This window comes from Rhinolophus sinicus, linkage group LG06, assembly GCF_036562045.2.
Source record: "Rhinolophus sinicus isolate RSC01 linkage group LG06, ASM3656204v1, whole genome shotgun sequence".
In the NCBI taxonomy this organism is placed as follows: Eukaryota; Metazoa; Chordata; class Mammalia; order Chiroptera; family Rhinolophidae; genus Rhinolophus; species Rhinolophus sinicus.
This window is the reverse complement of record NC_133756.1, coordinates 66,036,271-66,049,471: the sequence shown is the minus strand read 5'-3', so window position 1 is coordinate 66,049,471 and position 13,201 is coordinate 66,036,271. Positions and strand designations below refer to the sequence as shown.

Below are 13,201 nucleotides of genomic sequence, written 5' to 3'. Positions count from 1 at the left end.
TCAAGTGTGCAATTCTACAATACATCATGTGCATATTGCATGATCTGTTCATCAGAATCAAATCTCCATTTGTTACCATATATTTGACCCCCCTTACTCTCTTCTACCTCCCCACACCTCACTTCCCCTCTGATAACCACTAAATTGTTGTCTGTGTCTATGAGTTTTTGTTTGTCTTATTCATTTGTTGCTTTTAGTTTTATATCCCACATATGAGTGAAATCATACGGTGCTTGACTTTTTCCATTGACTTATTTCGCTCAGCATGATATTCTCAAGATCCATCCATATTTGCTGTTGCAAATACCTGTATTTCATCTTTTTTTTATTGCTGAGTAGTATTCCATAGTAACAGTCTTTTTCAAGTACTTCCCATATTTTGCCGCAAGGCTCCACTGGCTGGGAGAAGATTGGGAGCCCAGAGCCCCCTCTTCATCCCAGCTTTGACCTGAAAATAGTGAACAGGTTGCAGTTTTTTATTTTGCCCATCGTGTTTCATGATGCTTTAAGTGTTATGCTCATTTATGCTCGTTTCTCCAAGAGAAACTTAGTGAGTAACTGATGTCACTCATGGGTCAACCCTGTGTTAACATACTTGCCCCTCAATATATATCACCTGGATAGAGATGACAGATGCTAAGAAGAGGAAATTGGGACAGACTAAAATGATGCTTATTACCTTCACCCAAGACAGTGGTGGCTTCCAAATATCCGTGTGGATTGGCCTTCAGGGTTTAAATGTTGTTGAAAGTAGAGACTGGGGGCTTGGCCTTGAAGACGCGTTTGCATAGCAAGCATGCAGTTTTCAGTGAGATGTTATGCTTGTTTTAAGTGTCTGGAGAGGGTTTATGAGGATCAAGGTCAGGGCCAGAGGGTTGGCTAAAGGCCCCCTCAGCCCAAGCTACCCCTTTGGCATTTCACAGACCTTAGATATGTGTGTGGCAAAAGTAATCAACAGTCTAGGTGTCAGATTTCATTTGCACACGGGTTATATACATCTATGTGAGGCTTTTCAACTGATGATGGCCCTATCATTTGAAAATTCATTCAGTGATTTTTCTAATCTACAGACAGCCCCCCTAGAAGAAAATCAAGGAAACTGCTACAGTTCCATCTTGAGATGTTACATCTTGAGAAATCCCTGCTATCTCAGCCTTGGCATTGAGGAAGTCCTGCCCCAAGAAGAATAAAACCAGAGGGAAATAAAAATGCACTGCAAAAACGCAGCATGCCCCCCAGCCCCAAGTTTCAAGAAAGGTTCATTGTTGTTGTTTAGTGTTTTGAGTGTCTCCCTTTCTGCCTCTCCCTCCACTCTGAAGGGAGAGGAAAGTGGGTGAGGGAGACAGGAGGGGAGTGACTTTCTGATCAGAACTCAAATAGCACAGTTTGAATTATATAATGGAGCTGCTGTAAGTCAGGTGACAGGCTCACTGACTAATTCCCTGCAGAAGGAGACAACCTGCATGTTAAAAAGCTCAACAAATACTCAAAAAAAAAAAAAAAAAAAAGGCAGCCCGGGCCTTGAGTTAGGGACAGCCAAGGTGCAGTTTCCTCTGAACTCTCTCCCTGCCGAAAGTGTTGGGTGGGCTGCGCCGAGTCTGAGAACTCCCAGAGGCCGCGGAGGGCCAAGAGCTGGTTGGGGGTCTGGTTTGGATCACTCGCTTACTTTCTCTTTCATTTTGAAATGTTCCCTGCTTCTGAAACGGGTTGCTTGCAATGTCAAGTAAAACGCATGACTCCTTGGAGACCCCAGCCAGGCTTTTAAGAACTGGGGCTTTGTGAAGGTAAGAGGTGATCCGTGTCTGCCGGCTGGGGGCTGCTGCCTCCGAGTGGTCGGGGTCCCTGCCGGGAACGCTAGCAGGAGTCTGCCAACTTGCTCTGGGATCTGAATGAGCCTGAACCATCTGTGGAGGGGGTTTCAGGTTAGGGAAGGGAGAAAATGGACCCTTCCTGCCTAGATGGGTGGCCACCCAATCCATGGTGAGTTGCCTCTGTCCCCAACTCCTGCTGGCTCCCTTCCCTTCCCCGTTCCATCCTGTGTAGGAGTTAGCAGTGGTCAGGAAATTGGCACAGGCAAGCCGGGACTGGGAAGGGAGGCGAAGGGGCTGCCTGGCACTGAGAGGCTGTATGGGCGTGTGTAGCATGTGTATTTCAGAGACCGACACTTGAGGAGACTGTTGCTCAGTGTAAGAAAGCACAGCTATTGGAGAGCCAGAAAACAGGCAGGGAGAAGTCTCCATGTGTGAGCAAAGAGCTTTGGGAAATCTGTAAGGTAGGCATCTGAGTCTTAAATAATTTTATTGCTTTTTTGTGTGTTTGTTAGTTGGATTCTGTATGGGTTTTATATTTTGTTCGGTTTAGGGCATTTTCCTTTTTTGGAGCTGCCAACATCGATTGATTTCCTTTGTCAAACCTCGGATGGGTTCCTAAGATGTGTTGGAACTCACTGGTGTGTGTGTAGATGCCTGCAAGTCAGAGGAGATGCATAGGGGTCTGATGATGTTTTTCAGATGAGGGAGATTCACTTGCAAATCTCACTGCAATGGGGACTTGCTGGGAGTCCTGGACGCCTGCTGAGGCAGACAGCCTAGGAACCTCAGCAAGTTTCTGACTTAAAGAGACCGGAAAGGAACAATCAAATAAGCAATTGATATTTGGTGGTGGGGTTGTGTGTGGGGGGGAGTGGGTGGGGGGAAGCACAGGGAGATGCTATAGATGACTGAAAAAAATAAACAAAGATAACTGGGAAAATGAAAGGATAAGTAAATAGGTTTGGTGGGACCCCATCTCGGGCTGTGGCATTTTGAGAGAAAATGCGGCATGGAGATAATAATCAATATGGGGACTAATAACAGCTCCCTTGGCAGGAATAAGAAATACTACAGTGGATCTTTTTTTCACTGAGTCCTAGACAACCTGAGAAATAGGCAAGGCTTTAGTTTAGAAGAGTTCATTTCTAGTTGCTATTCTTTCTGGCCACATGAGGTGCTCTTAACAGAATATGGTGATGTTAGAACCAAAGGGAAAAAGGGTTTAGAATGATGCCTATAAAGAGATACTCAAGTTTTTGCTGCCCCCCACTCCTTCCCCACCTTGCTCCAGGTTTGAGGCAAAGCAGACCAGTTGAATACATCTGATATAAACAATTCTTTCGAGTGGTGTAATTATTGTTGCGAGAGGGTATTTGGATATTAGAATTAAAATGATCTTGAATCAGTAGTTCTTAAATCTTTGGGATTATGGACCACATTTGAGAATCAAAAGGACTTTGTTGCTTATGAATTTCTAGAGTCCTGTCTCTGCTGAGGCCCTATCTTCCCCATCTCTTCTGCTGCTCAACAAACAAAACTACACAATGACCACAAAGCCGAAAGGCATAGTGTAATGACCTTTCTAATTAAAGCCCACATTTGAAATATAGATAGTGTGATATTATAAATATCCATAATATAAGAGAACAGCTTATGGAACCCCTTTTGCAGGCCATGGCCATCCCTCAAGAAAGCTTAAATGATTAATATCAGCACAGTGAGTTCCTTTCCAGATTTCCATCAGTTGAAACTTGCTGGAAACCTGCATTTCGGTACTTCAGTAATATATGAGGTCTGAGATTCATAAGAACGACCTCCATACACTGCAAGGTCCGTTGGTGCCTTGCAAATCATAGCCGATGTATAATAGTTTTGAGTGCATTGCCTTGTAGTCTAATTCTCTGAGATTTGGTAATCTGCCTAAATCGTGGTGCAACATTTTCTACCCCAAGAACAAGAACTGTGGTCTCACAAAGGATTACTGTGTTACTTTCAGTCTGAAGGGGAGTCTGGGAAATGCAGTTGTTTGGCTGTCCATTTCTGGGACAGTTCAATAGTTCATGGGACAACTGGTCAGAAGATGTGAAAAAGGACAGCTGTTGGAAATCCAGTCCTCCTAGAAATATAGGTACTTTGGCTAAAAGTGTTCAGAATGACTTGGGTTTGCATTCCAATTCTGCCACCTATTCCGGGAGTGACATTGGACAAGTTTCCTGACCTTTCTAAGACTCAGTTTCTTCATCTGTAAAATTGGATAAGAACAGTACTTACCCATAGATTGTGTGGGAAGTAAATAAAATGACAGATGATGAGAACAGCACATAATACAGTGTCTGGCATAATTAGCACCTAATAAACATACCTGCTATCATGGTACCTAGTGACCACAAAATACTTGAAAAACCCAGTCATGTTTTTTCCTTTCAATGTACCAGAGGGTAAAGAATATGTTGTACAACTTGGTCAACATTTGTCATCCTCAAATTGTTCTGGAATTAAGTCATTAACATGGCTATTCCTCTTTATGAGGAGGCATTATGGTCCCTATATCTTGGACAGAAGAGTTAATTGAACAGGTTTAAGCCACACAAGACATCAGTGACAGCAGCAGGTGGGGGATATTTGTCTGCAGACTCCCTGCACCTATCCCCTGGCTCATACTGTCCCTGATGATCCCACTAGGGGACCACACTAGGGTTGGGCCAACAAAGGCAGAGGAGCCCTTTTCTCTGGAGAGCATCAAATACCTTCCCATGGGTGTAGTTTGGTTTGGCAGGCTTAGTTTTTCCCCACTTCAGCCCTGCTATGAGTTGTGGCTCTGAATCTGCTGGTCTCAGATGACAGGTGTGAGGGTGATCATACTACCCAATTCCGAGCCTCCATTGGGACAACACAGAATCTGCTAGACTTGTCCAGTGTCCAGCCCCCTAATATGGGGATTTCATGCCTCCCGTAGCGCAAACTCCTGACCATATACAGTAAGTCCTCACTTGACATCATTGACTGGTTCTGCGACTTTAAGCAAAGAAACATATAACTTAGCCAATTTTACCATCAGCTGGTTGATATAAACAAGAGCTATGTCCCTACGGCATCTCAACGTTATAATGAAACGATGTTGAACGAAACCATGTTATTTAAGGACTTGCTGTACTATAAAGTCAAAGACAATTGTATAATTAGTCTAAAGGGCAAAGATGTCAGAACTTTTCTTTTGCATTCCATGGGTATTCAGCCTCCTGTAAAATGCAAAATCCACAGTGACAAGGAAGGAGCTAAGAGAAGGGATTTCATAAAAGGTCTTCCAGGTAGAGTCTGGGCTCCTCAAGAAAACTAACTGATTAAAAGTCCTCCCTGGGATTGGTCATCAAATGGCAGAGTGAATAATAGTGTCTTCTTCTAAGAAAGCTACCACAAAGTCAACACCAAAGTCTAAAATTAAGAGAAACAGAAAAAAAAAAAAAAAAGAAAAAAAAAAGGCCAATAAGACTACAGAAAAATAAGACACATGATTCAAAAATAAAGAAGCTAATTTTGAAATGTCAAAACACCTCAAACTTTGAACTATGTATTATAATGCTAAGGAAAAAGAAAAAGGAGTGGAATGTGGGAGAAATAGCAGAAGAGTGGGATTGAAAGACTTGGTTATAAATTCAGTCCTATTCCCTGGGTAAATCAGTTGAGTCTACTTGCTCATTTATAAAATGATAAAAATAATTTCTACTCTACTCCCATGGTTACTGAGAGAAACAGATGAGATATTGTGTCAAAACTGATGAGATGACAAGACCCTTAGAGTGTTCTCCTCAACAGCGTTAGGAACTTGAACTCCATCTGGGCCTATCAAACAGGTATTAATAACTACACAGGGTAAAAGAAAATTGACAAAAAGTAAAAAAGAAGAAGAAAGAAAGACAAAAAGTCGTGTGTGTTGCTAAGCAATGGGATTTTCTTCTTAACAATACCGAATAAAATCACGTTGGCTAATCCATAATTAATGAATAACCACTAACTATTGTATTAATTTGCTGGAGCTGCCATAACAAAATACCACAAGCTGGGTGGCTTAAACAACAGAAATTTATTTTCTCACAGCTCTGGAGGTTGGAAGTCGAAGATTAAGCTGTTAGCAGAGTTGGTTTCTCTTGAGGCCTCTCTCCTTGACTTGCAGGTGGCCTTGCTTTGACCTCTAAAGTCTTTCCTCTGTATATCCTTGGTGTCTCTTCCTCCTCTTAAAACGCCACTAGTCCTTTTGTATTAGGGCCCCACCCATATGACCTCATTTAACTTTGATTAGCTTCTTATAGGCCCTGTCTCCAAATAAGGTCACATTCTGAGGTACTGGGTCTTTGAGCTTCAATATATGAATTTGGGGAGACACGATTCAGTCCATCAATTAAGAAAATTCACTAAAAGGTGTATTCGTGTTTTAGGAATGTATCAGGTCCTAAAGAAAAAATGGTATCTCCATAAAGGAAAACAATGTCTCCAAATTGCCGTGGGGACACACCCCTGAAGGTAGCCTGGTAGACCTGACCCAAGACACAAGAGAAGCTTGACTTCCTGGTATATTTCAACTAAGAGGGAAAGTGAGGATCTTGTTTTTTATGGTTTCTTTGTTGTTGTTTTTTTGTTTGTTTGTTTTGTTTTTTACTTCCACCTCGGTGTTCTGTCAAAGAACTAGCAGATTGTTCCTAGCAAGTTTCATGTCTTGGAGGATGTATTTAACATTGTTTGTAATTAGGTGCTCCTTTGAGATCTAAAGGATAATGACATTTCATTGGCTAATTTCCCACTTCCATTCAAAATTCTGTCTCTTAAAGGAAGTGGAAGATTGATCCTCTCATCCAGGTTCCTGCCACGTGTCATGTGATCATATACGTTTTCCTCCATTTCTTCAGATGGCCCCCAACTCTCCCTGTGCCCATTCAGTATAATCAGTGACGTTCAGTGACATGGTTACCTGAAATATACACACATACACACACACATGAAGACACACACATTTATTTATTCCTGAAACAGAATTTTTGAGAAGGAAGATGATTTGTGATACGTACACATCACTTTCTTTCTAGAGTTCCTATTTTTTATTTCAGAGTGGTACAAGGCCCAGTTCATGGCTGAAATGCTCCCACATATATGGGAAGTGGAGGGGAATAGAAACCAATTAAATTCACAGGCATGAGAAGGCTTGAAAGAGAAAGTGATAACAGCAGGAACAGGTGACTCTCAGGTGTACCCTGCTACGGGTAAGCATGCTCCCTGCCTTCCTTGACCCTCGCCCCACGTGCAGCTGCACCTGTAGGTGAACCATTTGCAAATTCTGGTAGGGCACATCCCAGCTCCTTGCTAGCAGTGTGGATGTTAGATCCCAACAGGAAACATGAGGATGTCACTCACGCAAGCAAGACCCGTAGCTTGATTTTCTTTTTATATCATCTGACGGTGGCGAAGAATTATATTGGAAGGAAAAAAGAAGTACACATTTTGTAATTTGTAAAACAACACCCTGTCATGTCCTTTTTCATTAAAAATAAGGATGCCTCCAATGAACAAGAGGAAAGACTCAGTTTCCCAAGCATCATGCTCATACTTCCTGATCTTTCTCCTGGTATGGTTTCATCATAAACAAGAACACACTCCATTATTAGCAGAGAGATTCCCCCTTTACCAGGATCCATTTCAGAAGCAGGGAATGTAATGGGTTAGTGAGCTAAATTAATTTTCCCAACCTTCAAGCTATTTGGATGCAATATCCTCTCCAAGTATCAAGTCTCTTGTTTGGGTTATTAGAAGGAGCCTGTTGAATGAAAAACTATGATGTAATTTGGAATATGTCACTGCCTGTATTATTTTGCCCTGATTTTAAGGTTCATGACTTGCCCAGAAAAGAACCAGGAGGCTGAAAAGCATAAGGACACATACTCAGGACCCAGCCATTAGCCTAAGAAGACTAGTATGTGTTCCCTAATGTATAAATTAGGGACTCGCATTTAAGTTGGTTTGTTCATATACAGAATTGCTCAAAACCTTGGGGTTTTGTTGTTTTACTGTTACTGTATTTAGTCAGTAAAGTACTTATTATCTACTTAACCAAGGACAAGTTCTCGTGCAAAGAGTTTTGCAGGATAAGAAAAGATGAAACAGATCTATCCATATCTATTTAGAGAAATACAATACGTGCATAAAAGTTTTAGTAAAGTGTAGAAAATGACAGCTTCATGAGAACAATAACAACAAAAAGTTGTTATTGAGGTTGAAAAGAGGAAGATATTTATTCCAGCTAGAAAGGTCTTTAGAAATGTTCTCAACAAGAGTCTTGAGGGCTGAATAGATATATTTCAGTATGGAGGGAGGGAGAGGAGGCAGCAGGGGACATTCCCAACAGAGGAGAGAGAGTCAATGGGAAGCAAAATCACAGAAGAAGGCACTCTGGGATTATACACAAGGCATGGTGACCAGGCCAATTCTGTTGGACGAGAGGGTGAAAAGAAAGTAACCAGTTGTAGCTACACTGGAATGAACTTGAATATCAAGCAGAAAACGACATGGTCGAAGCATAAAACTGTGTAGGGTGAGGTGAATGGAGTGAGAGGGTGAGTCACCGATCAGTTACAATGCTATTGCAGCAGCAGAGAACAGAATAAAGGTTAATAATGATAATAATAATAATAATAATCACAATCATAATCATGATGTTGAATGCCTAGTAGATGCTGATCATTTCCTTTAGATTATCTCCTTTCATCTGTACTGCAAACCTGCAAGGTAAGTACAAATACAGGCGCTCCTCATTATTCATGAATTCTGTATTTGCAAATTTGCTTACTCGTTAAAATTTATAACCCCAAGATCAATACTCATGGTGCTTCTGCAGACATGTGCCGAGCAGTGAAAAATTTCAGTTGCCCCACACGTACATTCCCAGCTCAAACTGGAAAAGATGACACTCTGCTTTCTTGTTTCAGCTCTCATATTGTAAACAAGTGTCATTTTGGTGGTATGTTCAGTCTCATGCTTTTCACTTTTTGTTGGTGATTTTGCTGTTTAAGATCATCCTCAGGTGTAGTGCTGAGGTGCTGTCTACTGTTCCCAAGCACTAGAAGCCTGGGATGTGCTTTATGGAGAAAATATGTGCGTGAGATAAGCTTCTGTGGGGACAGAGCCCCAGAGAGCAGTTTCCAGGCTCTCAGCCTCACATAGAAAGGTGCTGGCTCAGCTAGTAAATGGCCATCAACTGTGATTGGATGGCCATCAGCCGTGGCTAGTTGGCCGTCAGCTGTAACCAGTGAGCCATTGGCCACGAATATAACTGTCGTGGCTACGCTAGCAAAAAATGGGGCTAGCAAGAAGATGGTGGCTGAGCTGGCAAGCCTGTGTTGCAGAGAGGCAGATTACAGCTAGCAAGTTGGTCAGTTGGCAGAAAAGCAGACAATAGGTCGCACGTCGTGTGAATCCAGCCTCCAGTGAGACTATAGTGGTGTGACTCCCCTACCTATGGCTCCGTGGGTGTTCCTTTTTGGCCTCACCATGTCCTGCGTTCTTATGTGGAGAGCGGGACCAGAGACCCCGCCTGATACCTCACATGACAGCTTCATTTAGGCATGAGTTATAGCACTGTTGGCTGTGAGTTCCAGGTTAATGAAGCAACAGTATAAACGAAACAAAGTGTCTGGAAGCATTCTAGGTGCTCTTGAGAGGCTCTTGCTAAGTGATCTCATTTAATCCTCACAACAACCCTATGAGACAGGGACTATTATGCCCATTTCATAGATGAGGAGAATGAGGCTCAAGGAAGCAAAGAAAGTTGCTCGTGGACACCCTGCTTGTAGACAACAGAACAAGGAATTCAAACTCAGGCAGAGTGACCCTGGAGGTTGGAATCACAGTGAGAAGTTCTGGAGTTTGAGATCTTGGAGGAAGAGAAGCATTCATGTTAATGATATCCTATCTTATTTTATTCTCTAGTTTCTTGTTTTTAATTATTTTTCCAGTATTGTCTCTTTATACCATATATTTTTCTGCCTTTATGGTTTTGTTCACTCCCACAAGAATGTTGCTTTTCGCTCCTAGGTTTCAGTTTTTTTTGTTTTGTTTTGTTTTGATGTGGCAAAGAGGTGGTTATAATTATTTGATACTGCAGAAATTGGCATATTACGTGGTGTTATGCTGTGCTGTTTAATAAATCTTAAAAAAGCTTAAACATTTCAGTGCTTCCTAGAATGCAATACGTGTTACTTAAGAATTATTCTGCTAATTACTCTTCAATTTCACGTGAATATAGCTAAGGTTTATTTATAAATGCACTCATTAATATAGGAAAATAGGATTATGCTATTTGTGTATTAGATTTGGATGACCTGTCATAAAAAGACATGGTCTTCCTTTTTCTTTTCATCTCAGCTATCAAGTATCTTTGAAGTTTTTTTAAGTTTCTCTTTAAGTTTCCCAAATCTGTATTGCTGAGATTTATTTGCCTATTTCCCTGAGAGATTAAGAAATTAAATATTCCCCCGACACTTAGGTATTAAGGGTTATTTCCACTGCACTCTAGTAGTAGGCGCGCCTGTGACTACATTTCATCTAAAATGTGCCAGAGCTGTTCATTGTATACAAAAACATGTTAATAATATATAATAGGAAAAAGACTCCTTTATCAGATTCTTGGGCTCTTTTCTTTCTTTCTAAAATGTCCCTCCAATATGTCCCGAGGTGAGCATTCTTTCTGACCACACAGAATATGCTCTCCAGAGCCGTGGCACTCCATCAAAACACCTCTTCCCACAGAGTTCAAATACTGGAGATTGCAAGACCAGTTAGCTTCAATCTCTGTAGGTAAGTGGGAAAGAGTTCACAAGGGAGCTTCTATTCTTTGAAATAACCCAAGTTTGAAACCCTTCCTTTATAAATTAAAACGAAACCTCTTGAACTATTCAGAAACCAGAAGAGAGAAAGAGAGTTGCAATGCAGCTCACAACTGTACTATGTACTCAGTCAACTGAAACTCTTAGATGAAGAAATTCTGCATTGGTTTAGAGATCTGGTAACTTAGGAACAAAGGCTAAGACAAAAAAAAACTTTAACAAGTCTTTGTCCTCTTCCTAAACTGCCAGAGAGTGCAAAGGGAACTGGGGAGAGTGAAGCCATGTTTGATTCAACAAACACTCAAAACCATCTTTCAAATATTCTGGACGGAATTAAGTCCGAAGTATGTTTTGCCAAACCCAAGGGAAATTCATTCCATATGTTTCTGATTCATTTATAGTTTAATCATCAAAATATTGCTTCGCAAGGACTAGTTATGTCCAAGAAACCTTTTATGAGCCATTTTAAAACATTATCTTGAAAACAGGAAGCCCTGTTTTGCCAAGAGCTAACAGATGCTGAGGTTCTGGGTTTGGTTGTGGGAGCAGAGCCCTGGATACTGAGATTTCCAAATCTGGCAGTCGATTTTATAATCCCTTTGGGGAATCTCTGCTGTGTGTCTGTCTCCACTCCGAAAATAATAGAAATCCTTCAGGGAAAACAAACCAAGGAGAAGATGACCATTGGCTTCCATGATTTCCACTTAAATTCATTCTGTTTCATGGGATCTCATACTCTGTTCACCATGTTCCATTTGCTAAATGATAATTCAGGAGATAGCTTCTGTACTGTAATTATAACGTTGGTATCTCAGCCCTTAAAAGCCTGAGATAGAATTTTATAAATGAGCTTGGAAAACAGCAGCTTCAAAAAGCCATGGATTCTAGGAATAGGAAAAAAAAAAAAAGTCTGTTTATTTTTGAATTTTGTTTTCTAGAATTCTCAGAATCCAAGCCTTCTAAAATGGCGTTAAATATAATAATGTTTATGCTGCGTTCTCTCTTATTGCTCTTCATCAGCAGTTTTCAAAGTTGTCTGATTAGCTTCACCTGGGAAATCGTTAGACGTGAAAATTCTGAGCCCTCCTCACAACTACTGCTCCCAGTGGTTCTCAAATTCCAGCTTACATCGGAATCACCGAGGGCTCCTTAAAACTCGCAGTGCCAGGCCTCACTCCTGATTTCTGATTCAGCCGGTTTGGGTATGACCTGGGAACTGGTATTTCTAACAAGTTCGCAGCTGATGCTGCTGGTCCCAGGCCCCCACTTGGAAGACGACTACCTACACCCTTCCCAGTTCTCACTACTGGCTTGCAGTTGAGTGGCAGGGAGATGGGTGCTAACGTACGGGTGTAAGTTGAAACCATTCCAGGTACATCCACTAGTGGTTACATGGGGGTGTGTTTCTATGATTTCACAAGGATGCCATCTCTCGAAATTCCTGTGGACCATTATTCATGGACAAAGAAAATGTCGTTTACATAATTATTGGAATGATTGCGTAAATCTGAGGCCACCACGAAGATTTAGTCTATGAAGTTTACCACCAGGCCAATGTATATAGAACACCTATAATTTTTAGAGACTTTCATGAATTAGACCATCTGTAGACTTTACAATTATATAAAAGGAGTAACTAAATTCATCTGGTGGGGTAAGCTTTTTCATCATTAAAATGTAAAAGGACTTTTGTTGCATGGATTCTTTCATAAGGATTATTGGGTATGCAAAGGGAAAATGTCTTTGATGAGAACTGTGTGTGGGGACAGAGTCCCAGAGTGCAGTTTCCAGGCTCTCAGCCTCACGTGGAAAGGTGCTGGGTGCCGTGGCTATGCCAGCAAGGGGGTTGGTTGGTTGCAGAGAAGCAGCCGGCGGATTCCAGATCGTGTAGCTCCTGCTTCCTGTGTCTCCAACCCAGCCACCAGCGAGACTATAGTGGTATGAACCCTCTATCCATGGCTCCATGGGTGTTCCTTTTTGGCCTCACCATATCCCGCATTAATATGCGGGGAGCGGGACCAGAGACCCCTGCATGACACTGTGTAACTGACACAAAAGGATTGTGCTGCTCCTCAGGCAAATCATGAAACCGGAGCTCAGTAAGGGATTTCAGCAGGAATTCTGCTGGTCTGCTGCTTGTGGCTGATCTGACAATTAAAAAAAAGGAGCTGAGAGAAACTCCTTTTTTAAAAAAAGTGGCTTGCAAACCTTCAATGCATTAAAATCACCTGAGAATCTTGTCAATATGTAGATTCTGATTCAGCAGGCCAGGAATGGGCTCAAGGTCATTTCTAACAATCTCCCAGGTGATGCTAATGTTGCTGGTCCATGAAGCAAGGTTCTAAAATAGAGGTTCAGGATTCTGGGAAGCCTTGAAAAAATCCTAGATCAAAAGTTCTGGGTGAGACTTGGGCGCAGGTATTTTTAAAGCACCCCAGGGGCACCTCTTCAGGTGCAGCCAGCATCGAGGACCTCTGACCTGGAAAAATGGAGTTAATCTTTCCAGGCGGCCTCTATCAAAAT

At 41.7% G+C, this 13,201-nt stretch overlaps 1 protein-coding gene across 14 annotated transcripts in view; it reads left to right on the top strand.

Annotated features, from left to right (window-relative positions):
• PHACTR1 (phosphatase and actin regulator 1) overlaps window positions 1-13,201 on the top strand; it is a 503,766-nt gene that overhangs the window by 213,243 nt on the left and 277,322 nt on the right. For 3 of the 14 annotated variants that reach the window (XM_074335221.1, XM_019742991.2, XM_019742989.2), the window contains exon 1: window positions 2,136-2,272. The exons of 9 other annotated variants lie outside the window; for them this stretch is intronic. The gene's annotated coding sequence lies outside the window, so the exon portion shown is untranslated. Of the gene's footprint in view, window positions 1-1,516; window positions 1,785-2,135; window positions 2,273-13,201 lie in introns of those variants that run through there. 2 more of the 14 variants (XM_019742990.2, XM_074335222.1) reach the window with 2 other exon arrangements.